Genomic DNA, 27,790 nt, shown 5'->3' on the forward strand with positions numbered 1-27,790 from the left:
GGAAGGAGTAGTAGAGTGAAGGAGGCAGTAGTGTAGAATAATAGTGAGTGGGGGGGTGAACATCAAAGGGTGGAGGCCAGGCCAAGAAAGAGTGAGAAACATCAGAAGGATAGACGAAAATTGGGAAGAGAATAAAGAAAGGTGGAGTTGAAGGAGAGAGTGTAGTGAGAGGTAAGAAGAGAGCTTGGAAGCCGCGACTGTGATAGAAGGAGACTGACTCAAGAATGAAAGATACAATTCCCTATCCCTGTAGAACAATAATTATTGGTTTGAGTAGAGACACATAGGAAGTCCCTAAGGGAGTCTAGACGGATAAGGAAATTTACCGGGCAAAACTGAGTGTAGGCCATCCTCACAGCTAACTTAGCCTTTAGCATACTGAGGGAGAAATAATCAGTATCTACTAACCTGGGGTTAAGGATGCCTTGGTTAGCGTGGAGGTGCTTTCTAGGTGAGGGAGAGAGGGATGACCCAAGGACCTCTGCTGTTAGGACAGTGTTTCTGAAGTCCAACTAAGGGCTTCATAAACCATTCAACTGAGGCAGTACAAGACACCACTCTTAGTAGAAGGCTGTACCACCTGAGTTCTGGGTAGTGTAGACAGAGCAGCCAGGCTTATTTTAGGAGGGAGAGAGGACTGTGGAACCAGTACAAAGAAACTGCAGTACACATATGGTCCAAAGACACACTGATACACTATGTATTGTAAAAAATAAATGGTTTATTTAAATACAAGTAGGCTCAGATAAATTGTGGGGGTGGGGGGAATAAATACTATCACATTATATGTAACCACATTAATAAAAAACACCACACTATGCTTTAAAGTACACAGACCAAAGCATAACCCTTACTTAGAAAGCTAACAGTGTGTCTAGGTAAGTCAGACCTTTGTATACACATTCAGTATAGGTCACACCTATTCCTGGGGAGTGAAACCATAAATTACTTTCAGATTACTTTACAGTAATACACGGGTAGTAGACCCTGTCAGTCATACCGTGATGCTCATCAAGAAATCACGTAGTAAATCAACTGGACAATATGCCTTTTGAAATAGTGGAACACTTATACTAGGAACAGTATAAACCTGTAACTCTGATTCAGGATAACACAGTTATCCTGGGGGAGTTGGACCTTGAGGTGTAATACTCAATTACCGTTGCTTCTCAGTTCACAGACTAAGGGAAGCAATAACTTGATAACTTATTTTTGGATGGCACACAGCTATGCCAGGTAAGTAAAACCTATGTACTTGTGTAAGGAGCTACCAGCAACCTAATAGGTAGGTAAGACCTAGGCAGACCTGTTCTGGACAGGCTAACAGCAAGTAAGTGGAAGAAAGACCCAATTGGGGACACTCATATAATGATCCTAACAGGAATTACTTTTGCGACAAGGAGAACCCAATTCCCAGGTGAGTAAGTTAACTATCTACTTTCTGTTAGAATGCGAGACAGTTTCTAAGGAAAGTAAGATTTTTAGAATGCTTATTTAAGAAGGCACACAGCTTACTCAAGGTAAGTAAATCCTATGTGTATTTTTCAGAAAGGCAGAACATATCTAAGATAAGTAATAACTTTTTGTAAGTATTCATTCTGAGAGTTTAAAGTTACCAACTAACTCATTCACAAGTAAGTAAACTTTCACCACTTGTTTTACTTTAAAAGGCAGACCCCTTAAATTATCCAGCCCTTCCCAATTTGAGTGCGTGATTTCTCCCAGAGGCAGAAGAGGGACCCTATGGGTCTACGAGCCATCTGTGGGCAGGGTGAGATAGAGCCCGGTTGCAGGCAAAGTTCAGAGTTCCAGAGGAAGAAGTTCAAACAAGTAATTATTCCACTTTAGAGTTAGTTGAGGGTCTAGGGACTTCAGAGAAGACACCCTAAAATGATTCTAGCAGGGACTTCGGTGCATTGAACTAGAGGACTCCAAATCACAGGAAACACCCAAAAACTACACAGGAATCACAAGAGACTTAAAGTAAGTAAATTCCCAAGCGAGCACAGTCCCTCAGCACAGAAGAAGATTTTGCAGCAGGAGGACTTCAGGATCTGCAGCCAAAAACCTGGTAGTTGAATTCCTTCATCAAGAAGACAGAAGACCGGACACTGGAAGGATTTTTGCAGCAAGGATCATCGGAAAGGCTCTAGGCAAGGTTTTCCTCATGGCTGGATGTGGCTCTGTGGATTTGAAATGTGGAGTTAAAAGAGGAGCCCCTGGGACAACCCAACAACAATATGCATGTATTGCCAGCAAGTTGTCAAAGAGGATAACTTTTATAAGATACTATGGAGAGTCTTAAAAATGACACCCATAAAATGAGTACAAGATTCTGTGGGTGTGGAAAAAGGTTCCCACTAATAGAGGTATAAAGAAAAATAATCTACCAGTAAAAGCAAAAAGTTCTGGGGTTGACCTAGGTCAGGAAGATTTATCATTACTATGAAAATATCACCTAACATCTGCAAATTAAATAAAAAACAGTGAACCATTAATGTGCCATCTGCGACATCAATGGTGAAAGTGGTGAAATATCACACTTGTGAAATTCCAAAGTGGTAAATGTCACAATGGCAAGTGATCCAAGTGGAAAATAGTACAGTGATGAACTATGAAAGTTGCAAAATTTCACAGTCGTGAAATATCCCAGCAGCAAATTGTCAAAGTGGTCAAATAACTTAGTTGTATATTGTTAAAGTGGCAAAGTATGCACTTGCAAAATATTGCAGTGGCACAATTTCAAAATGGCAAATCATCAAAGTGGCAAAATATCTTAGTTGAGAAATATAATGGTATTAAATGTATGAAAGTGGCAAAATATCCCTGTGGCAGATTATAAAAGTTGCAAGCATTACAGTGGTAAATTGTCAAAGTTGCAAAATATCACAGCAGCAAAATATCACAGTGGTAAATAATCCTAGTAGCAAAATGCCACACTGGCAAATGACCAGAGTGGCAACAACTCAGAATGGCAGCCTACAAATGTACCAAAATCAAAAAAATGACAAACAATCACTGTGGTAAAAGAAACCAAATGGCAAAGTATCAAAGTGGCAAAAATATCACCGCGAGAAACTGGCAAAGTAGCAAAATAGTGTGCCAAACTGCCAAAGTGGCAAAATCTCAAAATGACAAACTATAAAAGGGGCAAAGAAATCACATTGCCAAACTGAGTGGCAAAATATCACAGTAGTAAATTGTCAATGTGGAAAACTATGACAGTAGAAACATCTCAAAATGGCAAACTATCAAAGTGGCCAAATATCACAGTGGTAAATTACAAAAGTGACAAAATACCTATTCACAAACGCTAAGATTGGCAATATTGCACAAGGGCAAACTATGAAAGTGGGCAAATGCCACAGTGGTAAATGAACAAAGATCAATGTGAAAAACTATCACTATGGCAAACTAACGTAGTGGCAAAGTATCACAGTGATACATTATCAAAGTGGCAAAATATCGCAGTGGCAAATTACCAAACTGCCTGATATCACAGTGGCAAATTATCAAAGTGGCAAAGTAAGTGGACCAATGTTTCCGTACACCGGACTCACTGTTTTTTCCATTTGCTTTTAATCAAAGATTTTTTTCAATGGTTTTTAGGCCAATTCAAGCTCTGAAAAGGTTTTCTCCATTACATCCGCAGCCTGATACACAGAAAGTGTATTATCTCTCCAAATGCGTATTATTTTTACCAGCATTGGGTCTGATAACTTCTCACCTTAATTAATAAAAAGTCTCTTGATTGAGATGCTAATCTCAATTAGCTGCATTCAATTTTAGACATTCCCTATTTAATTGCATTGGATTTAACATTCCCTTGACACGTGTTTCTCCAAATGATTAATTTGGTTCTTCAGGAGGGAGTTTTGGCTATGTAGATAAAATTGAACTGTGTCCAGTGATATAAATTTATTGGTTTCTAGGATATCCCCGCTTGATAACCGCGTCTGCACCGGTGTAGACGCGGTTATCAAGCCAGCTCTACACCATGCGTACTGCTCGGTAATTCCCGTTCAGCTCAACACCTGTGAAAATAAAGAAAAGAGGAGATATCCTACTACTCAATACCAAGAGCCATAATTATTCTATTAGAGCAACGTTAAGGCCACAGTCCAAAACATGCATCAGGAATCCTAAAACCAATCAGTTTATATCACTGGTCAAAGTTTCACTGGACAACTGTGTAATAGCAAATGTGGAGAAAGCAGAGGGGAAAGAATCTAGAGACTCCTTACGCAACAAGGTATTGGCCTGGCTACGGCAACGAACTGGGCCGGGAATAGTTCGGACACTGGACCTGAAGGTCGTGCGAAAGATAGATATGAGTAGCTGGTGCTCATCGTCATCGAGAGATTGTGTATTAGTGGGTTGTGGGCTTAGTAATCTGCCGTTTTACCATAAACATTGCAATATTGCAAATATATACCCCAGCGTGGTGTGAATTGCAAATTGGTATTGTAGACTCTGCTCCTTAGGCTTCTTCCTGATTTTAGGTTCTAATGCCCACAGGCAGTTGGATATTTGCTCGATAGCTTCCTGTAACATTCTGGGGTTGCTCATACCATTTCTGTGCTTTGCATGCTGCCCATCTCCTACCCTATCAACATCCTGCCTCCAATATGTATTATTTATATGTTCTATGTTGTTTATGATTTTTGTTTGTCATGCATGCGCCATCAATGCTACGGGTCCATTGTGCGCATTATAAATAAAGTAAAGTAAAGTAAAGTAAAGTTCAAATTTATCTACATACCCAAAACTCCCTCCCGAAGAACCAAATAAATCATTTGGAGAAACACGTGTCGAGGGAATGTCTAAATTCAATGCAATTAATGAGGGAACGTCTAAAATTCAATGCAACTAATTGAAATTAGTATCTCAATCAAGAGACTTTTTTATTAATTAAGGTGAGAAGTTATCAACAATTCAGGACATGGATTGACAGCAAGATAAAAAAAAGAGTCGTTGAAATTATCATGAATCCAAGAGTTTTTCTTGTTTTTTTCTAAATTACATTCATAAGTTTACATCATTTATCTTGAGGGTGCGGAACAAGCAAAAGTGTCTTCAATCAATTCAGTTATTCTTTTAACACTGGACAGCCTCAGTGAATAGGCACCCATTACCGCAGCCCGCAGTAAATACTGACCACCAGAAATTCAACAGCTGATAAATATAAAAAAACTTGCCGCCGGGTTGTATTGAGGCTGTGTATTCCATTTTGACCATGCAGGGGGTTGCCAAGGTTTGCAGTTGCAACCCCTGTAGTCTTCCTTGCTAGCCCTGTGGTCTCCTTTATTTTTACATAAAGGGAAGCTCCTGAGCTGTGGCCAGCACCACGTGGATCTTTGTTTGTGGAGTGACTGGCATTCTTGTTCAGGCCTCTTAAACCAGGAGTTCCACAAATGGAACTGTGACCGTGAATTAGAAAGAATAGGAATAGTACATCATTTGTATTTCTGGAATCCTATCCAATAAATAATAGACACATTAAAGGTTTATTTTAGCCACACTTCAGGGGTTCAGTCACTGACGTAGTATGTTCTTAAACATCTTAAATTTACAATGCAGGCAAAACCCTCCAAAAAGCTTTTGGTGTAGAATAAGCATCCATTTCGGAGTATGCCTTTGGCTTTTTGCAGGTTGCATTTATCGCCTGTTTTTTTCTGCCATTTTCTCTGTTACGATCATCACAAGACATTCCATCTCAGTGTCCTCGGTCACGTGACAAAATCCTTGTGCCTAAAAGCTTGTGTACAGTGCAGAAATGTTTGACATAAAGTTCTCCTTGATTTCATTGTGTCCCAATAAATGCTTTGTTGTAATGTGTCAATCTTTCCTATCTCCATTGCATGCTGTTCAGGATGTTTGTTTGCATGGATGAGGTAACGAGTGCCTAGAGTATGGGGTGATGTGTGAGTGCGCTGCTTTCCATGAGCTACTCTAAATTCTTTAATACACAGTTATGAACCCTCCCAATGGTATGTATTTTGCCAACCTATGAAGACTGAAGAGTAGATACACACAAGCTTAACAGGTGGTCAAATGTGCACCAGACCTGCAGATGAACTGGCCAGCTGTTCACAGTTACCCGTTTAATTGTATCCACTACAGAGTGTAATTTGCTTTCTGACTTTGAGAACATTCAGGCATGTCATTCCTAATTTTACTATAGTCGTTAAGATAGCTCAGTGGGTTGACCGCTCACTGCTGCGATGTGTGTGATCTGCAGGTTTCAGGTTTGGATCCTAGCAAGGCCAACTCATCCTTTCATCCTTCTGAGGTCGATAGATGAGTACCTACACAGGTTGGGTGATATTGTATGTTCATTTGTTCTATATAAAGCGCTATAATTTATTTATTTAATGTGTTACAGTTTAGTTAATAAACTTTACACATATCTAAAAACAAGAATAAATAATCGGATTAATTAATTTCCAGAATCAACTATTATATCATTACATTGAATAAAAATACCATGCATGACAATTAAACTCCACTTTGAAATTAAGATTACACAGTTAAATAGAATAGCAATACTAATAATAATAATAAATCTGACCTATATACAGTCATACATACTAAAACCCAAAAACAACCTAAATCAAACCCTATGTACATCAAATCAAAACTCAACAAGGTACGAATTACTAACCCATAACTAAAAAGAAACAATTAGGAATTGCAATTCACAATTATAGAGTAACACATAACACAGTAGGGTTCTCATATAAGTGTGTCTCATCACTAATCCTAAGTGTAGATAAGGCCACCTATTCAGATCTTAATGCCCAGTTTTCCCTCTATAACCAACCAGATGTTATATAAAGAAGTTAAAATATGGATATTTTCAGAATTTAGGCAATGATGCCAAAATAATGCCTTAGAGATTGCTGCAGGATCATGAGTATACTTTCCCATATGTTGATGTATTATGTCTGTCATACTACTACATTGTGTCAGGACATGATGTGCTGTCTCCAAAACATTATTGATTTTACACAATCTGCAAATCCTTAATTCCAACAGTAATTGTTCTCTCCGGCCCGTGACCCATAGTGTCGGGAGTTGATCCAGTCTTAATAGGAGTATAAAGCGTTGCAATCTTTTACAAGGGCATAAGTTAAAGTAGTCTTGCGGTTTCATATATGTGTACAACCTGAATTTCACAAATTCATAACTTTTCAGTGCACTGAGGTGGGCAAAATTCTCCAACCAATCCCACATGTCTATTCGCTTGTCAAGGGCCCTCTGAACTTGCTTGGTATAGTCCCCTTCGCGATACATCCATCCTATATCAGCAAGATGTCTTAATATTATAGCAGCGAGTGAGAGGGAATTTTGTTTTTTACATATTTCCTTACCCACAGCAATCAATACAGGATTTGTTGTACCACTACGCATTTTAATAAAAAGCCCCAATCTCTTTTTCATCACTATAGCTTTCAATGAAGGTAATCCCAGCTCTAAGCGTATAATGGCCATTGGAATTCCTGGAGCTAGGCCCAGAACCCGCCGCCAGAATTTCCCTTCTATTACTTGTAACCAGCTGAGATCTAGATCAAACAGGGCCTCTAATCCGTAGGTCACCATGGGTATAAAAACCTGCACATAGAGTTGGCGTGTGCCCCATAGCGTAAAACCTCCTTGCTTGTTGGTGAAGTTCGCAACCAGCGATGTGACCTGCGCTGCTCGCATCTTCCGAGAATGTTTACATAAACCATAGTCCCCGCTAGGCTCAAAATCAATACCCATATACCGATATTGTGGGGCGTAAGGGATCATGATCTTACCCACCATAAGATTTACGCGTGACACTCTTTTGTTGGTAAATCGCAATACCTTAGTCTTATCAAGATTGATAGTAAGGCCGTTACGATTCGCATAATCCCACAAAGCTGTAGCCGATCTGCGCAGGCCACTGATTGTATGATCAAAAATGACCAAGTCGTCTGCGTAAGCCAGGACAGTGCATACCAACTCCCCAATCTTAGGTGGGCTATTTGAGACGGCCGTTATGGCCACTGGTATGTCATGGACATACAAAATATCTACCAAAGGGGCCGTCACGCATCCATGTTTCACCCCCCTGTTCTGCTGTACTTTATCAGTCAGGTGTCCCTCTTGGTCTAATTTCAGTCTAACTGAAGTATTATAGTGCAGCAATCTAAGGTAATACAGGATGCCTGCTGGACAACCAAGACCGTTAAGTTTAGACCATAGACGTTCTCTCGGAATGGTATCGAAAGCTGCTTTAAAATCAATATATAATGCGTATAAAGGTGGTGCACCTTTATTGCGTGCCTTCGATCTCAATAGGTTCATGACCATTAAGTTGTGGCTCGTTGAATAACCCTTCCTAAATCCACACTGAAAGATGGACAGAATGTTAGCCCTTTCTACCCATGATTGTAGGTCCTCTAGCAGTAATGAGGCAAACAATTTACCTGTTGTGTCCAACATGGAGAGGAGCCGATAATTAGTGGGATCTAGACGATTACCCTTTTTAAAGACTGGTATCAGTACTGCTGTTTGCCATGAGCTCGGAATAAGCCCCTGTGTCATTATCTTTTTAAACAGTATAGCCATTACGCTCGCCCAAAACTCGGGCTGATTTCTCATAACTATATTGGCTAGACCGTTAGGTCCTGGAGCTCTGGACGGTTTAAGAGTCTTTATCTTGGTAATTATGGCCACGTATGAAATATCAAAGGCCATATAGGGGGCCAAGGTTATCTGAGGGCACAATTCGTCTCTCTGTATAATTGTATTACGGGCTAGTAAAAACTTAACCCATTCCTCAGCTTTGATTGGATTAACCATTTGGCCCTTCGATGACTCCCTAGCTTCCCCCAGGAGTGACCAAATGCTACGAGTGTTTTTAAAACAAATCGTCTGCACTAATTTCTGGTAAGCCCTGGTATTTACGGCAGATTTTATATTTTTAATAATGGATCTATATTTATTTTTAATTTTCCTCGCAGCTACTCGTAATTCTTCAGATGGTCCTAACTTTTTCTTACTCATACGCAGTTCCTGTCTCAAGTCCCTCTTGGCATCTCTAATCTTATTATTATAAGAGCAAAGCCCAACCTCCGGTCTAAACATGCTCGTGGTCGGAACCGTAGCATGTGTATGAGAAAATGCTTTTATCCAATTTTCTATTAATTCAATAGACATGGTGTGGAAATCGGGTAAGTTTGGCCATTTATCGATCTCGAGTGCCAATGTTGCCTGATTAATGTTCTTCGCTGACCACCTAATATTAGAGCCTGATTTATTCACGTAGACTGTGCCCATATTGCTCTTGTCAAAAGCTCTCTGTTGGATGTTTAATACACATCGGAGAGCTGAATGGTCGCTCCATTTATTTAATGATACAAACATATCTTCCACTAAGAGGGGCATTTTAGGGCACATGAAGATGTAATCTAGAGTCCTACTATACAGCCCATTGGACCAAGTATGTTTCCCCGGGTAGTCACTATTAGTACAGCCGTTCAGCATTTCCAGGTCCCATTCATCAAGCAGCCGACGCCAACGCGGCCCCTCGATGTCAGTTTTAGTGTGAGTTAAGAGATGTTTCTCTCTTAACTTAGGGTTTAGAGGATATTTCCCTGTCTCAGCAGGAATGCGACAATTAAGATCGCCCACAACAATAACTGCTCGATTACCAGGTACAACCGACCAAAAGGCCAATAATTCATGAAGGGCTTCTTGAATAAGTTCACTGATCCCGGCATACGGGGGATTATATATATTTATCAATAGGCACTTCTCCTTATCAACCTTTGTTCCATATTCAACCTCTACTGCCAACATATTATCGCAAACATTACAAGGTATCTGTCCCGAGGGCAGAGAGCTAGTCACACCTATCAAAAGCCCTCCAAATGGTCTCCCTTTATTGCCTCTCTTAGCAAAGGATTGATAATTCGTGTAGCCATCGAGTAAAAGAATGTCCATTGCCCATGTCTCCTGTAGGCATATCAGGCTATGTTTCACAATAAAATTAACCGAACCCTCCGGCATCAACAGATGAGCAAATCCTCTTGTATTCCATGATAACAATGTCAAGTATCAGTGTTTAGGCAATACCTCTGGGAGCGATTCCGCAAGCCATTTTAAGACCAACTGAACGTCTGCAATTTCAACTTTCTTTCCTTTAGGTATCAAGGGGCATTCCACTGGTATAGCCGGCCCACTTGTTTCCACAAATTCAGCACTGGTGTCGACTTCATCCAAGTCTGCATCAACCTCAACATCCACAGCCCTCAGCTCTTCACGATGTTTCCTAAGCATCTGTGCGGTGGATAGAAATTTACAATGTAATGCAGACACACAGGGATTGAGGCCTTTTAATGGTTCCACAAACTGGAAGTCATCTGATTTTAAGACGCGTAGTTCAGGGACCGAATGCAGACGTATTAGGAACTCCGATCGGGGCAACCATCTGCGTTCGCTGGTTTTATATAGGTTTTTAATCAAGCAGATTCTATTCCCTATAAGATCGTCTCCATCCTTAACTGATCTGATGGGAGAAATGGTGGTACTAGCCGGGGCTGGCTTAGGTTGGAATAATAAGTCGGAGCCCCTAATCCGTGATTCCTCCACCTCTTGAAGATCAGTCTCAAATCGTTCCCATTCGTCTGCCTGGTCCTCTATTTCATCCACGGTTGGCATTCTTCCCTCATCAACACTCAGACCCACCATCGCTGACTGTTCATATTCAGGGAGCGAATCTTGGTTCGTATCTTGATCCGTGATGAGCCAACTGGAGAGACAGCCTTCTCCAGAGCCAATCTTTTTCTTAGCTCTGGCTGCCCTTTTTTTTGCTTTTTTTGAGCGCCCACCAATGTGCGCCGTCTTGTCTTCTTTAGTACCATGCGTCATATTTTCCTTGCTTTTTAGCGCTTTCTTAGCCAGTTTGCGTTGCTTACGGGAGTAAAAAACTGTCTCACTCGGATCCTCATTTACCGAGGGATCTTTATCAGCCGTCTTATTTATCTCTTCAGCCATACATATGGCCTCCGATAGATTAATTTCCGCCTCTACCTCCTTATTCTTTTCTTCTATTTGAATATTAGGCAATGGGTTAGTATTCGTAAGAATCCGCCCCGTCATTTGGAGCAGAATTTTAAGTGCGAATTGCAGGGAGGCCACTGAGGATTGGATCTCTGCCAATTCCTTTGCCCCAGGGGACAGGGTGGAGAGATTACCTTCCTCTGAATCCAGCCCATCCTCCATTGACACCATTACCAAATTGGGGGAGGCTGACAGTCGGCTCAAGGGTACCTCATGTCCCACAATGTTATCTGGAGATGTCATAGACTTATTATCCTGTGGCAAGCTTATGTCTTCAGGCGGCCTGAAGATCTGGGGAGTCATCCCCCGCTGGATGCTCAAACACAGGTCTAACAACGAATTGTTATCTATGTCATCAAAGTTAGCAGAGCTCATTGGGTCACCACCCCCATCGCCCGATAAGACGGGGTCCTCAATGATCGTTGAATTAGTTTCCGTTATGGGGAGAGGGGCAAAGAAACCAGTTATAGCCCCCAATCCCAAGGGGATGGATATACTGGATTTTTTCTTATTATTTGCTTTGGGTTTTCTCATCTCCTCATTTGTCGGAATTTCCACTTCCAATTGTTTCTTTGTCTTGCGCAGATTGTACTTGTTTTGTGTCATTTTCTTCCCTGGCGCCATTTTATCATGTAGCAGTGTTTGTTGCAGGAATCTAGGTACCTTCTCTCTGGCCGGTTGCCAGATTCTGCTAAGCCCAAGTCTGAGCCGGATTTCAACACGTAGCCTACACTGCCCTGCACAAAGCCAGCTGTCGCCAAATACCCGCACCCCCCAAACAGTCACAATGCAAGTTCAGCACACACACCCAAATGGTCTCCTCTCCATATGGTAACTATACAATTATATCAGACCATGGGAGGGTGGCTGGGTAGAAAGGAGGGGGGGACTAATGGCAAGGGGAAAGAGGATGGGGGCTCAGTTTAGGAGAGCAGCGCTACTTGCCGGGCAGTGTAATCGCTGCGAGTCCATATGACTCTCCCCTGCGCTGTTAAACTTTCTTCCCCGTGTGCTAATTGCCCACCAAAAATACCGGCAATGATTGTGCTGGTCCTCCAACCGCTCCCGGAGTTCCACCAACGGCAGAAGTCGCTCTCCGCCTTCCGCCCTCCGTCGGTACCCGTGTGCTCTAGCAGGTATCCCGCGGGTGTAAATGTACTGCCGCAGCTGAAAATACACAGCAGGCAGGTACTATGGGCAGAGTCGATCACAACCGCCGACACACGCCGACAAGCGGGAGCGGGAGCGAAAGCGAAAGCGGGCTCAGCCTCGGGCTACTCGCGTTCGAGGAAAGGACCCCAAGCGAACGTCTGTCTCAAGCCGCACCTCGTGGAATCGTGAACGTCCGAAACGTCCGAACGTCCGAACGATTGAGGCCGCCTCCGAGACTCCGAGACTACCAAAAAGCGCTATACAATAACACATCATTATCATATGACCTTGGACGTCTACTTGAATTCACAGTAATTTGGTAATATGAGCCTATACACACTGATAGTAACGATGTATATGGTTATCCATTCTTGTATGAAATGTTTATCACATTACAGTGATATCGTAACCATATTTTTCGTAGTGTACTTAGGAACAATGGTATGTGAGGCCAGTTCTTGTTTCAAGGTGTGAAAGGTTGTGTGCCATAGCATCCCATGATGTCACTTCTAGGTGGGTCAAATTATATCACTTCCTGTAATATCATCAGAGGTCATGGGTCATGTGATGTCACGTCCACTAGCCCTGCATTTTGGTGAAATGACGTAGCTGAATACATGTCTTGGTGGAAAAGTGTCTTTCAAGTCAGACACAACACTTTTCCATAATCAGGCCCTGTGTCTTGTGCCCAAGCACATTATCACTGCAACTGCCTCAAGGACACACCCAAAATTCCTTCCAAAAAGGGATGCTATTAAAATCTTTGGTCGCCTGTTTTTAAATCACCACCTTCCAAGCCGTCAAAGCGGGTAGCTTAACCCAGCTCGTCGCCGCCGGAAGTGCAAACGAACATTTCCCATAGGACGATAGCAACGTTATCTAACATCTGGCGAAGACTAAACAACCGTTCCCTGCCTTGCACAAAGCTTTTAGTCGAGAATAGGGAAATGTGTGACTCTTCAATATCAGATGATTCGACGAGCTTGGCTCTCTTTGTGATTGCCGATGCTGTCCACTTAACACTTGCTAACACAATAACTACGGCCGATTAAAGCTCCAGCCTCCAGTCACCTATTTCTTATTTGTTTTAACGTAATATGCTTGCTTGGGATGATTGCAGAAAGTAAATTGCATTTGAAAATGTGAAGATTAATCTAACACTGCCATCTATCGGACATATATTTTTATACGTGAATATTTTGGAAATAGGATTATTTAGATTAGAAAAAGGAAAAGAACGACCGCTAGACCCGTACGACACCTTTTGTCAAACAGACCTTACAATGCACACTTTCCACGTTTTCCTACATAAGCACAGCTAATCCGCAGTGGCTACCCAGTGCCTGTTTATGTCACTTAGCTGCTGGTCTTTCGATAAGGCGAACAGGCTGTTAAATATACTGCCCCATTTGAAAACATATTTCTTATTAGTACCCAACGAGAGTGCAATCAGAATGAAAGAGCCATTCTGATTGGCCTTCGCCGAGTCATTACCAGGCCGGGAATCCCTCCGTTGGGATTCCACGGCCTTTGTCCCCGGCGGGGGGCGTGGCAGCCCCTCAGCCAATGAGGAGGCTTGAAGCGGGGCCATCCCCACTCTGAGCCTCCACGTGGCTGAGAGGCTGCCTTCGCCCCTCGCTGGAGAATCGGGTAAGTCTTTATCTTTTTTTTTTAATTCCCTTCCCTCCCGACCACCCACCAACTTACCTTCTTGTTCCTGCGGGGGCCATCCCCGCTCCGCGACTCCACACGGCTGGAGGCTTCCCTCGTCCCCCGCCGGCGACACAGGTATGTTTTTTTTTTCTTCCCCGTCCCACTCCTGCACTCCCAACACCACTTACCTTCTTTTTGATCCTTTTTCCGGAGCGGACGCGCTGGGAACAAGTGTTCCCTGCGTGTCCGCTCCCAATGGCCGCCATAGAAAGGGAAAACGGTCTCCGTTTTCCCTTTCCATGGCGGCGGCCATTTTCTTGGTCGTTTCTTTTGTTTTTTTTTTCTCTCCCGAAACGCAGCAGCATTTCGGGACAGAAAAAAATACTTTTAGTGCCCCGATCACGCACATAATGCAGGCCGGGGTACTAATAGCAATATGATCCTCGCGGTGGGGGCATTACCGACTCAGGTAATGCCCCGGGGCCTTCGTTAAGGCAATCGCTTCGCTCGGGCCTATAACTATGGGCCCCGGGGCATTACCTGAGTCGGTAATGCCCCCGCTGCTCGGGTCATATTGCTTAAATAATCCTAATCAAGTCTCACTTTAATCACGCCCAATCTTGCTGTTTTTACACAAAGTCCTGACCTTTGATGCTGTCCCTCCTCCCAGGCAGGAATTCTTAAAATCCTTTTTCAAAGCTCTGCATCCACAGGCACACCAATGCTGTGGATCCTGCTGCCATTGGTCATCTGCATAGCTTCCCTTGTCTTTGTGGAACTGTTATTCGATTCTTGTACCCCTGAGGCTGCTCCTACAGACCGTCGACCCCAACTTGCAGTACCAGGTGCAATTTACCTATGCGCCTGTACTCCCTGGGCTATGTCTGTGGTGTCTGCCCCTTTAAGGGCACACACGCGGCAGAGTGACGTAACTCTGCAGAGTGTACCTGGAATAAACAGGGCGTTCCACGGCCGCATCAGAGCGACCGTTGAGCCGGACAGCGAGCACGTCTTCAAGTGTTCTTTGGCTGGGGCGCTCATGCGGGCCAGAAGGGCAATCTGGCCACGCACAACAGTGGCAGCAAGTCAGGGGAGTGATCTGACGCGGACCTGGGCTCAGACGATGAACACACAGGAGGCATTTTCTCCAGTTTTCATGCCGCAGAGCCGGTAGAGTGCACGTCATCTTGTCCACGCGGTGGTGAGGGTTGTGGCTCCTGCTAGGAGTACTCGTGCACCCGCCACGTGGTATTTTTGGAACCCCTGTACAGGCAACACCATTGTGCTGCACATTCATAATTTCTGGAGTGTTTTAACTCTTTTCACGTGTTGAGTGTGTGGTGAGGAGAAAGGGGAGGGATACAGTGTGTTGTTCTTGTCCCCTGGGCCCACCACACTCTTTGGACCAGGAGAACTGTCACATTGTTCTTGGCTGTTTTGACATTGGTGGAGGGGGCTACTTATATCACAAGCCCTAGGGTGGAGTAGTGAAAAGTGGCTACATGCCCTATTTTTTGACATTCTGTACTGGGTGCCAGGCAAGTCATTGTCGTGACTGTGTGGTTTGGTTTGAGAGCTATCATCAGGTGTAGCTGGAAGGGGAGTATTTGGATGGATCGGCTCGACATGTACCTCCGGGCCACAGCTGAGACTGATGAGGATAGTAAAGTGGCCACACTTCTCTACTCAGCGGGACCAGCGGTGCATGAAGTCTTTCAGTCCCTGACACCTATCGATGCATCATACACGGCGGCCAAGAATGCACTGCGTGAGCATTTCATGCCAGTAGCCAATGCGGATTATGAATGCTTTGTGATGTGCAGTGCCAGACAGAACGACGATGAGTCTCTGGACACTTTCAATGGACAGCTGTGCCAGATGTCCCTGGCGTGCACCAGGGAGAACCCTCAAACAATAATGAGGAACCAACTCATTCAAGGCTGTTCATCTGGAAAACTGCACAGACAGGTGCTGCGGGAACTGGGACTCACGCTATCCTGCATATTGGAGCTTGGCCGTTGCCACAAGGTGTCGGAGGTGCGCGCTTTGAAAATGGATGCAGCAGTGCATCCAGGGACGATGGAGGAGGTATATGTTGTTGGCCGTGGTAAAGGCAGAAGAGGGGCCCGACGTCCATGTTGTGGCCAGCGTGACAGAAATACTAGACCCCTCGAGTCCTGCATAAAGTGTGGGTATGATCTTCTGCACCCCGCAAAGCACCCGGTGCAGGGAAAAGCCTGTGGACGTTGTCAGACACCCGATAATTATGCCCGTAAGTGCAGGGCTCTGGTGCTGATGGTGGTACCTAGGGTGCCAGTATGGGCACGGTTCTTTAGGCCACAGCGCCTGTCCAATGTCTCCCAAGTAGACCAAGAAGGAGGATGATGTACCTCACGAGGATGAAGAGGAGGACGAGTAGGAGAATATGTTCTTTATCGGGAATGTCCTTGCGCTACCTGCCACCACCAGAAGACAGCCACAGTAACTTGTGAAAGTGAACAAGTCCACAATACCGGTGTTGGTGGACACAGGGGTGTCAGCCAATGTAATGGCCAAGGTACACTATGATGTCATGGTGGCGCCGCCCACATTACAGAAGCCTAGGGCACACATATTCACCTTTAGTGGTGAGCAGCCGATCCCTTTGGCTGGGGCATTTGTGGCAAATGTTGAGCATAGAGGGTCATCCATCAAGGCCTGATTCTATGTAACGAGCGTCACCAGCAAAAACCCTCTTGAGTTGTGTGGCAGCAGAAGCGCTGCCTACTCAGTGTATGTGGAGGGCGTGCAGGGGCTGCTTGCGAAGTACAGCCAGATCTCCGAGGGAATCGGCCGCCTGGCCGGCAAACCAGTGAGGCTGCATATTGACGATTCAATGTAACCTATTGCGCTCAAGCACCGCAGAGTCCCATTCCATCTGCGAGACCTTGACGACAAAGAGCTGGACAGTTTGGTGGCACTAGACATCATTGAGAAGGTGGATGGACCGACCCCGTGGGTGTCTCCAATTGTCTTCGCAAGGAAGCCATAGCAACCAGATTTGGTGAGAACTTGTGTGGTTATGAGGCTCCCGAACAAGAGCATCAAGCATGAAAGACACACCACCCCCCATGATCGATGACATTATTGCAGAATTGAAGGGGAGCGTTTCTTTTCAAAGCTTGACCTACAGGTGGGATACCATCAAGTGTTGTTGCATCTGGACTCAAGGTACATTACCACCTTTACAATGCACCAATGCCTCTACAGATACAAGTGCCTTAGCTTCCAGAACATCATTTGTGGGGCCCTGGCTGATTTGGATGGAGTCCTCAACATCAGTGACGACATCCTGGTGTTTGCAAAGATGAAGGTGGAACACATGGAGAGGCTAATGAAAACTTTGGAACGGTTGCATGCACTCGGACTAACCTTGCATAAGGAAAAATGTGAATTTTTCAAGAAACAGATTTTTTCGGGTTCGTGTACAAGGAGGGAGACGTGTCACCTGATCCCCGAAAGGTCAAAGACATTGTGGTGGCATGGACCCCGGAGAATGTGTCTGAGGTCCAAAGCATCCTGGGAATGGCCAGTTACTGTGGCCGGTTCATCCGGAACCTAGCTTCCAGGTCTGAGCCCCTGAGAAGTCTCACTAAGAAAGAGGCAACATGGCAGTGGGGTCTGCTCCAGCAGGCCGCGTTCGAGGACGTGAAGGGAGCTCTGACATTGGAGGACACCATGGCGTTTTTTGATCCATCCCTGATGTCAGAGAATGTGGTGGACGCCAGCCCGTTTGGTCTGGGTGCAGTTCTCATCCAGGCGAACGCTAACAGGGAGATCAGGCCGATTGCCTACACCAGCAAGGCGCTGTCGGAGACAGAGAAGTGATACTAACAGATCGAGAGTGAGGCCCTGGCAGTGTTGTGGGGGTGTCAGCACTTTTACCTGTATGTGCTGGGACAGCCGGTGATGGCGGTAACTGACCATAAGCCCCTGCGGCTGATCATGGCTGGCTCGTCTTCCAAACCTCCAGCCCGGATTGAGAGGTGGATGCTGGCACTCCTAGAATATGGGGTTTCGTTGATGTACCGGCCGGGCAGTAACAATGCTGTCAGACTATCTGCCTAGGCACCCAAGAGGTGAGGTGGAAGGACGTTGTTAGGGTAATTTCTGGTGCCGGCAGAGCTGTGCCAAGGGTCAGCGGACTCCCAGCTCAGGAAGGGCCCTAACTCCCTCCCTGGTCCCAATAAGTCAAGGTCCACACAAGGAGCAATGGTTTACTGTGGTTTATTATACAAACGCACAGGGGTCACATGCTGAACAACATCTAGGCACATCTCGCCTCAGTCTGGCTCGCAGGCCGGTTTTGTATTCTCTCGACGTAACAACCTTCGTCACTCGGAAGACTCCCTCCTAAACCTATCGAGGCCTGGGATTGGCCCCTGACTGGTAGGTCCAGTATAGGACCCTATACGAGGGGAACATGAGTGACAGTACTCTGTCAGGTGGTATTCTTGGATCATCTCCGAAAGTTGTTACTCCTAAAAGGTTACAGTGAGGAAGCCTGGTAATTGGTTGGCAACCTTCCCCTGGTAATTGGTTGGCAACCTTCACCATCTGCCCCCAAAACCCAGGGTCCTGATTGGTCAGGCTGCAGGCCCCCAAATCTGGGACAAACATTGTTCCCAGCCCGCAATACACCTGTTCTCAGTGCGTGTCTACTATGTCTCAGCGATTGCAACTATGTGTCTGCATATAACAATAATGTTAAGATGACTAATGCCATGAGAGCGCTCCATTCCCGTCGTAGAAGGTGTCTGGGAGGTAACATTTGTGTTGCAAGTCGCTGTCCATCCGTGGGGCCGCTGCTCATTCTCAGCCTCTGCGTCTTGGCTTGTTTACAACTTGGTGGGTCACGTGGCTGGAGACCACTCTTGCAGGCTCAATTGCCTCAAATTAGTGAGTATATTACAGGGAACACTTGCTGTTGTTGCCGATGTCGCTTTTGCTCAGGATATGGAATGTCGCTTTGCAACATGATGTCCTTGGCAGTCTGCTGTTTATGCCGTAGGCTATTCTGCTAGCACAGCACTGTACAGTTTGGGATTTCCCTGCGATCACTGCAGCCTACTGTTTCCTCCTGAGGCCTGCTCTGGCTTCCAGTATGGAGTGGAGTCATCATAATGTCCATATGTTAGTGAGAGCTTTACGGTTGGTCATGTCCCTTGGGTGCTCCTGTCCTTCCATAGGGTTAGCTGCGTGGAAGCATCAGCAAGCGCATACAAGCTCTTCTTGCTTCTTGCATTTCTGCAGTGCTATTGCGAAACTAATGGCAAAATAACAAACGCACTGATAGTGTAGGTGTCCCATTCCTCTATCTCATGAACTGTATATGTTCTTCGTGTAGATTGGTGTGTGGGTGAATGTGAGTTGCTCGGATTGCGCGTATACTTCATGTCTAACAGGGCTATGTAATCGGGATGTCTATAACGACCTGCGCCATGGAGTCTTTGCGTGTGATCTTGTTAGTCAAGTCTGTATCACACAAAACAGAAAAAGGATGGAGCTTCTCTCGAGCTAATTACTCAATGTACTATCAATGTGTAGCCCTAACACTCTCCTTAAGCGGAAGAACACTCTTTCCCTTCATGGTGCTCACTAGCCCTAGGGAGCGCTGTGGCACCGCCTATCTAAAAGAGATAGGTGAAGAGAAACTCACCCTATTCCTACAATGAGTTAGGTAGATTTGAAGCAAGTTACTGATGAATTATTATCCTACTTGAAAAAACACAGTAAGGAATTAAAAATTGCAGCTGGGGTTCATTCTCCCCAATGCTGCATGGTTAGTCAGACAGTTCACGTCGGACTGTGCATCAGAAAAGGGACAATTTATTTCCCTATGCAAAGTGTATCTGATTAACTGAAAGTAAAGTGTAATAAAATAATTAAGATTATAAAAAACACTCTCCTCTTGTGATACTCCTTCAGATTGCTTTTCATTCCGGTGTAAACACAATAGTTAATTTTCTGAGAGATTATAGTTCAGCATAAAATACAATTAGAATATTAGCGTCACTAATCAATGTTCCCAATGGCTTGAGTCAACTATGTGTCGCCCTTAGTCAGGGGACATCAAGGAGTATGGTCGACCGGTTTCAATGATTTATCCTCTCATGCATCATCTTCTTCAGGTCCAATTTCTTCGTTTTTAAAGATCAAATCTGTGCACCCATCAGATGTTTTCAGCATATTCTGTGGGGCAAAGAAAGAAAAAGTCAAGGTGACTTCTCCCGTTTTATAGGCTGAGTTACGGAAGTTAGTACTTTTAATGTTTTTTACAAAATTCCCTTAGTCGCTATTCAATTAATGAGAGTCATATTTATGACATTTGGGACAGGCTACTCCCCCTCCCTTCCTGCATGGGGCATAAAACACCTTTCAAACGTTTGTTTTGGTACAGATGGTCATACCTGTTTGTTCTGTTGTATACACAATGGAAATACTTATCTGACGGTAAGGTTAAGCAGGCTGTTCGCTATATTGGCGCTCCTGCGTGGATTCCTCAGCTGTAAAACAACATGCAGGGATGTATTTTACTCATTGCCTGCATTAGCTGTTTTTTAAAATGCATAATAGATACATGCGTCTTTTTATTCATATGGCAGGGTCTGCCCATGGTTTTGCGCACTTATTCATTAGATCACCTGGCTGGTGTATAGTTGCCACGCTTGAAATCTGTCAGGTTAAATCAATGATCGTTCTGATCCAGTTTTTCACTCTTATTTGGACTGGGGTGGTTCTGTAAGGGAAAGGAAACCCACATGTTGGAAAAGCACAGTGTATTTTGTGCTTAAGTGCTGTATACTGCACAGCTCACTTATCTGGAGGCATTCAATATTAGTTAGGCATAACCCCCGTTATAGGCTACATCTCTAGGGAAAGCTCCCTACTTAGCAACAATGTTGTCCCGTGAGGCAGACACATTGTATTATATATACGGTAGACTAGCTCTGATGTTAACGTTTGTTGGACTCAGACCGGACCATTATATCGTGGGGTTTTTTCCACTTAGTTGTTACACCGCCAGTGTTCGCTAAGCATCCCGCGCGGTTCCTATTTACTCCTTGCAGTGTTCTGCTATTCCTTTGCAGCGTGTGTTCTTGTGCGCGTGTTATATTTACATCGACTGTAGCATCCTGGTGGCCATTTTGCAATAGGCCAGTGTGATGGTTCAGGCATCCAGGCGGCCATCTTGGGATGGACTGGGTTGTCCTCTCCAGTCAGCCATTTCGTAATGGGCGCAATGGTACCGTGAGATGGCCAACTGATGTATTTAAGATCGGAGTGCCTTTTTGGTGTCATGATTCATAATGGTATAGTGACAACCTCCATCTCATCTGGCTTATTTATGTCACATATTGTTATAACGTGAACATGTTTTTATATTTTGATTTTTTTATATTTACCACACTGCTCATGCAGTCACAGATCGAGTGTATGTGGCTAGATGCAAAACGACTTCATTTTTTCAACGGGCAGTCAGTGTATCCTCTATCAGTAATCATACTAAAGTTATTTCACATGATACCCATACAGGCAAAAAACATATGGTTCTCTCTTCTTATATTTAGCAATTCAGATTGATTAATTCTGCTAAAGCTGTTTCCTCAAAATATCACTGGCCTTTATTTTAAATTCAAGGAGTGCATGCCTATCCACCATGGCCTAGAAGCCAGCAGGTGTCAATTGTTGGATTTTGTCATAGCCTGATATGTCTTTGATTATTTGATTAGTGCCAGGCTGTTCCATTGGATCTCTTCATTGAGGCCATTCCTTACTGTGTCCAGACGGAAGATCCATTGTTGTTTTTTTCAGTAAAATATCGTGAAAATGTCCACCTCTACGGGGTGGATATATCTTTTCAAGTATTGTCCATTTAATGTCCTCCCCCGTATGCTGTTGGGATACAAAGTGTGAGACTAATGGTGCTGTTAATTTTTTAGTCCTTAAACAGGACTTGTGTTCAATGAGTCGTGTTTTGACTGGATGTGCTGTCATGCCAATGTATCTAAGGTTGCAGGTACATGTGATGAGGTATATGACCCCTTTACTATTCAAATTTGTGAGGTGTCTCTGTTTTCCATGGTGTCTTCCATCCAATATCTATGGTTTTGCTTCTTGCAGTTTGCTTGCACATAACACATGCCCCACAGGGGGTATGAGTAATTGTCAAGTCTGTCCAGGCAGTTGTCTCCAACTCGGTCTTGACTCTCCTCATCCATTCTGGGCAGAGTTTGTAGTGCAGCAGGAATGGTTGTGTGGCCGGCAGGGTACCGCTCGCAGTAGGTGTCCACGGCTGGAGCAGTGGGAATTGGCATAAGTTTGTAGGGTCGACAGCCATGTTGTTGCTGGTACTTCTTCTGGTTAGGGGGTCGTCCAGGACTGGGGGCCTGCACCAATTTTCCCTCTTCAGTCCCCCCTCTGGTCGACTTTTTGACCAAAACATCATGGTACGTTCTGTCGCCCATCAAGCGCCATACTTTCGTTATTCCACCCAAGTGTCTGTAGTGGTTGATGTGATTTTCAAATAACCAGTACATGTACATACAGCCCCTCCCAGGCTTGCAATAAACCCATGTTCCTACATACTTCCTTGGGTTGCGCAGATTTTCTAATTTCATTGTAGGAGGGTGTACGTCTGCCTCTGTTACCTGTTGTCTTAGCCGTTCTCTTTCCTTCATTACTTCATCCATGTGTTGCTCATTATCCATGGCCATCAGTAGTTTCATTCCCACTGCCTCCTCTGCTTCCTTTTTACACCTTGCCATGCAAAACTTCACACCAAATAAGGATGCCACTCCCATTACTAATATTCCGGTTAGCACCTTTAGGCCATCAGATAGCGAGGAAGGCATCCAGGACCAGAGGTGCGAAAACCAGCTCTTATCTGTCTTGGTACCTTTTGATTCTTCTTCCATCTTGGCATGCATTCATGCCAGCTGCGCTATAGCTTCAGACTGGGTCCCGTTGTCCTTGTCGGTTGCTGGGTTAAAAGGTACAACAGGAACTTCCAATGTTTGCTCAGACTCCTCCTTCAATAGCCACAAGGAGGTCCAGGAAGTACCTGTTTTGCAGTGCCACCATCTGTATTGCTCTGAGCTCCTCCTTGATTGCATTGAACCCATTCACCGTTGAGTTGAGGGTCATCATTAGCTCCCACCTTGTTATCTGGAGCCATTTCGCATTGGAATACATGTGAAATACTGGGTGTATTAGTGCTGAGAAGAACATTTCAGTTCTGCTGAATAGTCTGTGTGCTGGTGGTATTTCATCTAGTGCAACCTTCGACCGTCCCCAGAAGTAATTTCCTCTTTTCATCCTCCTGAGTGTTTTCCCTTTGGGTGTGACGCTGTCCCTGGCATTTTGTTCGAATTGCAGTGACCTCTTCTTTCTGCTGGTGCCTTCATCCATTTTAGGGAAATTGTTTATGTTCACATGCATTTTGGGTACCACAAGTGAGAGTATGTTGACGTGTGCCAGAGAGCATATCCCTCCCCAGTTTGGTGGGAGTTTTTCGTACGCCTTAGAACCACAGACCCAATAGTGGTCCTTCAGTACCGCCATTCCCGTGCTCATTTGTGGGATCTTCTCTTTTCTCCTACACCCTTCATTCTGCCCCACTTCATTGGTGCCATCATGCTGATAGCACAAGGCCGGTGTCGTCAGCAGGATTATTGTGAGCGGGCAATCTTCCTTGTTCACCGATGTCAGCAAGCTTCCGCTCTTGGCCCATTCCTTGAGGCATTTGTCATGTTCTTCTTGAACCTTTGTCACAGCTATTCTTGTTAACGTCACCACCTTCCTCCCCACTATTCCATCCTCCCATCCATCCTTTGTGTATACCTTGCCATACACCAGCACTTACGGTTGCTCCCTACAGCTGGGCTCTCTCGCCAATCTCTTTTGCTCCCCATTTGCATGGTAAGTACCGCAGTGTCACTTGCTTTGTTTCACCTTTCTCAGTTCCATCATCAGTGATATAACGTAGGGCCTCTGCCTGCTGCCAATAATTGTCCATCATCAGTAGTGTCTTGATGAAGTTGTCCTCATAGGGAAATGTTTCCTTTGATCTCCATCTTAATTTTGCTTTCTTCCCTTGGAATCTTCCCAGTGTCTGGAACATGGCAAGGTACAGGATACATTGCGCTTTTGCCGCTGGCACTTCTGTTGCTTCGTAGGTAGGTCCTGGAGGCACCCATGGCATACGGGATCAAGGAGCGGACATAGCAGCTCTCCCTTGTTGTGTCCTTACCAATTTTAGACATGTGTTTAAACCACATTTTGTTAGCCATATGTGACGTGTCAGTGAGATATTTGTCGAACCCACTTACATCTGTTCCCACGCTACGCTTACCCCTTCTTATCTTATGGGCTGCTTCACTGGTACCACCTGACACAGTTGTCCTTGCCACATGGGTTGGGGAAATGTTAGTATTTGATGCAGCGGAGACATACAAAGCCATGTACGTATTCCAAAGCACAGCAGCTAGTAAGCTCACAGACAACAATAGCCACACAGCTTTTAAAATAATGTTTATTAACGTAACCATTTTACCTGGCCCTTTGTTTGTCTTGTGCTTGATGAGATATTACAGTTGCCTGCCTGAAAATCGCGAGAAAAATTAGTTATTGGTTTAATACTTGTTAGTGTTAGTGTTTTAAACTCCGCGCCCTAGGTAGTCAATTAATGCCCATGCCAACAGTTCTTCCCATATTTTCCGTATTGATCGGTGTCTAAGGGTTGATATAATATGGTGAAGTTGTGGATAGGTTTGTGCTAGGTACTCAATGAATGCGTAATAATATACTCGGGTGGCCGCGGTCTATTGTAGGCGGCTCTCCGTATTGCATGAATGTATTGATGAGACAATGCTTCAGGGTGGTCAATAGGAGGCAGCATCTAATATCCTGTAACCTTATCCTAGAGTACTTATACATCAACATTCACAGTCACAACAACCTGCATGTGTGAAAGAAAAGAGAGAGAGCACATCGAACAAGGTGTTAACACAGTGTATTCCTAATGAGATTGTGCGTGCTGTATGATCATTTCTACTTAGCATCGGATAGCTTCCATTAAGGGTTCTCAAATGAAAACAGCAGTGGGGATATCAGGTGTTTGTGAGCGTGTAATCATTGGATGGCTGGTGCGTTCTGGAGTGTCTGGGTCTGTGGGCTTATTAATATTACCAGTGTTCATAATTGGGGAAGCACAACTGTCTGGGGGGTTATTTACTTCTGGGTCGTTGGCGCTACCGATTTCTGTGGAGGCGTTTGGATCTGAGGTCGTTGTTTTGTATAATTATACATCTTGAGCATGATACCAAACTGACTGACCCTCAATTTTGACTGCCCTTTCTAGCAATGCCGCCACAGTATTGGGTCCAGTAAAGCGGGGTGCATTCCAGCACCGTCCATAATATTTTAGGAGGACTTTGTCCCCCTTTTCAATAGGTCTCTCCTTTGTTGAGTCTTGAGTGTTATACTTCTCTTGTGTGCCATCTTCTGCTTCCCCTTGTGTCCGTTGGATCTGTCAAGAGATAAAAGAGGCGCTAGAAACAAGTGAATTTACGTAGTCATACATTTCTGTCCCAAATACCTATAAAAACCCCTTTGCAATCTCTTATCGCCCTAGTAGGAGGGGCTAGGGAGAGGCGCATGTAGCGTCTGGTCACCACGTGGGGTGTGAGATGGTGGTCGGAGACAGGTTTGTTCCTCAGTTCAAACAGGCCAGTGGTAAGCAATGCAACTAGTTTCTCTTGGTGTTTTGCTGGGTTTTAGTTATACTTTTCTTCAGTAAGCCATTGAGACGTTTCCATATGCTGTTAGCTTGTGGATGGTATGCACATGCACATTTATGCTTGATCCCTAACAGGGCTGTTATGTGGCAGAACAGTTCATTTGCGAAGTGGGGACCGTTGTCTGACTGCAGAACCTCACAAACACCCCATCTTGGAAACACCTCTCTGACCAGGAACTTGGCTGCCCTCAGGGCATCAGCATGGGAACATGGGCCTGCCTCGATCCATCTTGAGAATAGGCAGACCACCACTATCATGTATCGATAACCTTGGCATACATTGATCATATCCACATAATCAACGTGGAGGTGCAAAAAAGGGCCCTCAGGACATGGAATTACTCCTGTTATTACCCTTAAGGTATGTCCAGCAATGAACTGTTGGCATGTTAAGAAATTACTGATAAAGTTGGAAACTTGTACATTTAAATCGGGGCAGAATCATGACTCCCTAATACGTGCTGCAATTACCTCTTTCCGTGTGTGCGCAGGATGGTGCATTTGTGTGAGAGCTATTTTCAGTAGGGCACGTGGCATTACCACATTTCCAGTGTTATTTTGGCACCATAGGGCATCAGTTGGGGACATTGAATGCCCTCTTTTTACTCAGAGTTCCTTTTCATCCATTGGTGCTGCTGTCTGTAATTCCATAATTTGACTTTCAGGTAAATGGTTGTACCACTCCTTCATTAACATCTGTCTCACCCCTCCCTTCTCTTTTTATTTTTCTGGTATGGCTCACATCTTCTCAAATTATGATGCATGCTTTGCATGATAATCTGCTGCCTCATTTCCCTTTCATATTGGGTCATGTCTGTCAGTGTGAGCCTGACACTTTACCAGTGCCAATTTCGCTAGGTATATAACGGTCTCTATCAATTCTCCCAGGAGAAGTGCATGCTGCACGGAGCCCTATTCACCCTCCTAAACCCCCATCTTAACCATCTTGCCAGCTGAGAGTGTACTGTCGATGTGGCATAAGCACTATCCGAATAGATGGTGACCCTTTTCCCATCGCATTCCCTGCGTGCCAGTATGAGAGGCACTAATTCCGCTGCTTGCTCTGACTAATGCGAGGGGAGCCGCACGCTTCTCACCACCTCGTGTGTCCAGTCTTCCCTCAGCCTTACCACCGTTGTGCCTGTCCTTCGTATACCATCACCTTGGTCAATCGTTGATGATTTGTCAATGTACAGTACCTCTCCCCACTCAAGTGTGTCTTTCTCTACTCTTTGTGTTTCTGTGTATGTCTCAATAGCCTGTGTGCAATCATGGCCCTGTTCCCTCTCTTCGAACTCTTCTGCCAGGAACTGCACTGGGTTCACATTCTTGCATCATACTATTTTTAATTCGGGCTGTGACAATATGATCTCATACCGTGTTGCTCTTTGTGTTGTGTCATGAATCCTGCCCCTCATGTCCCCAGCCCTCCAAGATGTCAGGCTGGAGCCAGGCCACGATCACCTACATGGCCCTCAAGGGCCTCTCCATCCCTCCAAAGACTCACTTGGAGTCAGACTTGGCGCTTGTGGCACCAGACTCACTCACTCCCATAGGATAACATTGGGGATTGGACTTGTAGTGCATTGATTGGGACAATATGGATGCCCCCATATATTTCAGTTCCAGAACTGCATGTGCAGTCTAGTCGTTGGGTGTGGTTCAGCCCAGAGACACCTGAGATACCCCGAGACTATTTAAGCCATGACCAGGCTGAGAAACATGGTTTTTGTTTTCTGCACCTGCAGCATGACACTCACCGTGTTCGGATCGGTCTCCAGCAGGCCTGCATCTTTCTTCTGCGCTCTGCTCCTGCAAGAACACTGTTAGGAACATCCTTAGCTTGTGGCGCTTCTGCGGGCATCTTCGGCGGTGTCATTCCCATCCCGGCACACCGCTTCCTAAGGCAAAGGGAAAAAGAACAGAAAAAAGGCATTAGTACGCATTCAGCAAATCTTTGCTTATTTTTAAAGACTGTACGAGCTTCGAACGCTTACCTGAATCCCAGCCGCTCTGGGGGAACTCTGTCTCCAGAACTTCTCATCCATCTCT

Source organism: Ambystoma mexicanum, chromosome 5p, assembly GCF_040938575.1.
Source record: "Ambystoma mexicanum isolate Mex_15411 chromosome 5p, UKY_AmexF1_1, whole genome shotgun sequence".
Taxonomy (NCBI): Eukaryota; Metazoa; Chordata; class Amphibia; order Caudata; family Ambystomatidae; genus Ambystoma; species Ambystoma mexicanum.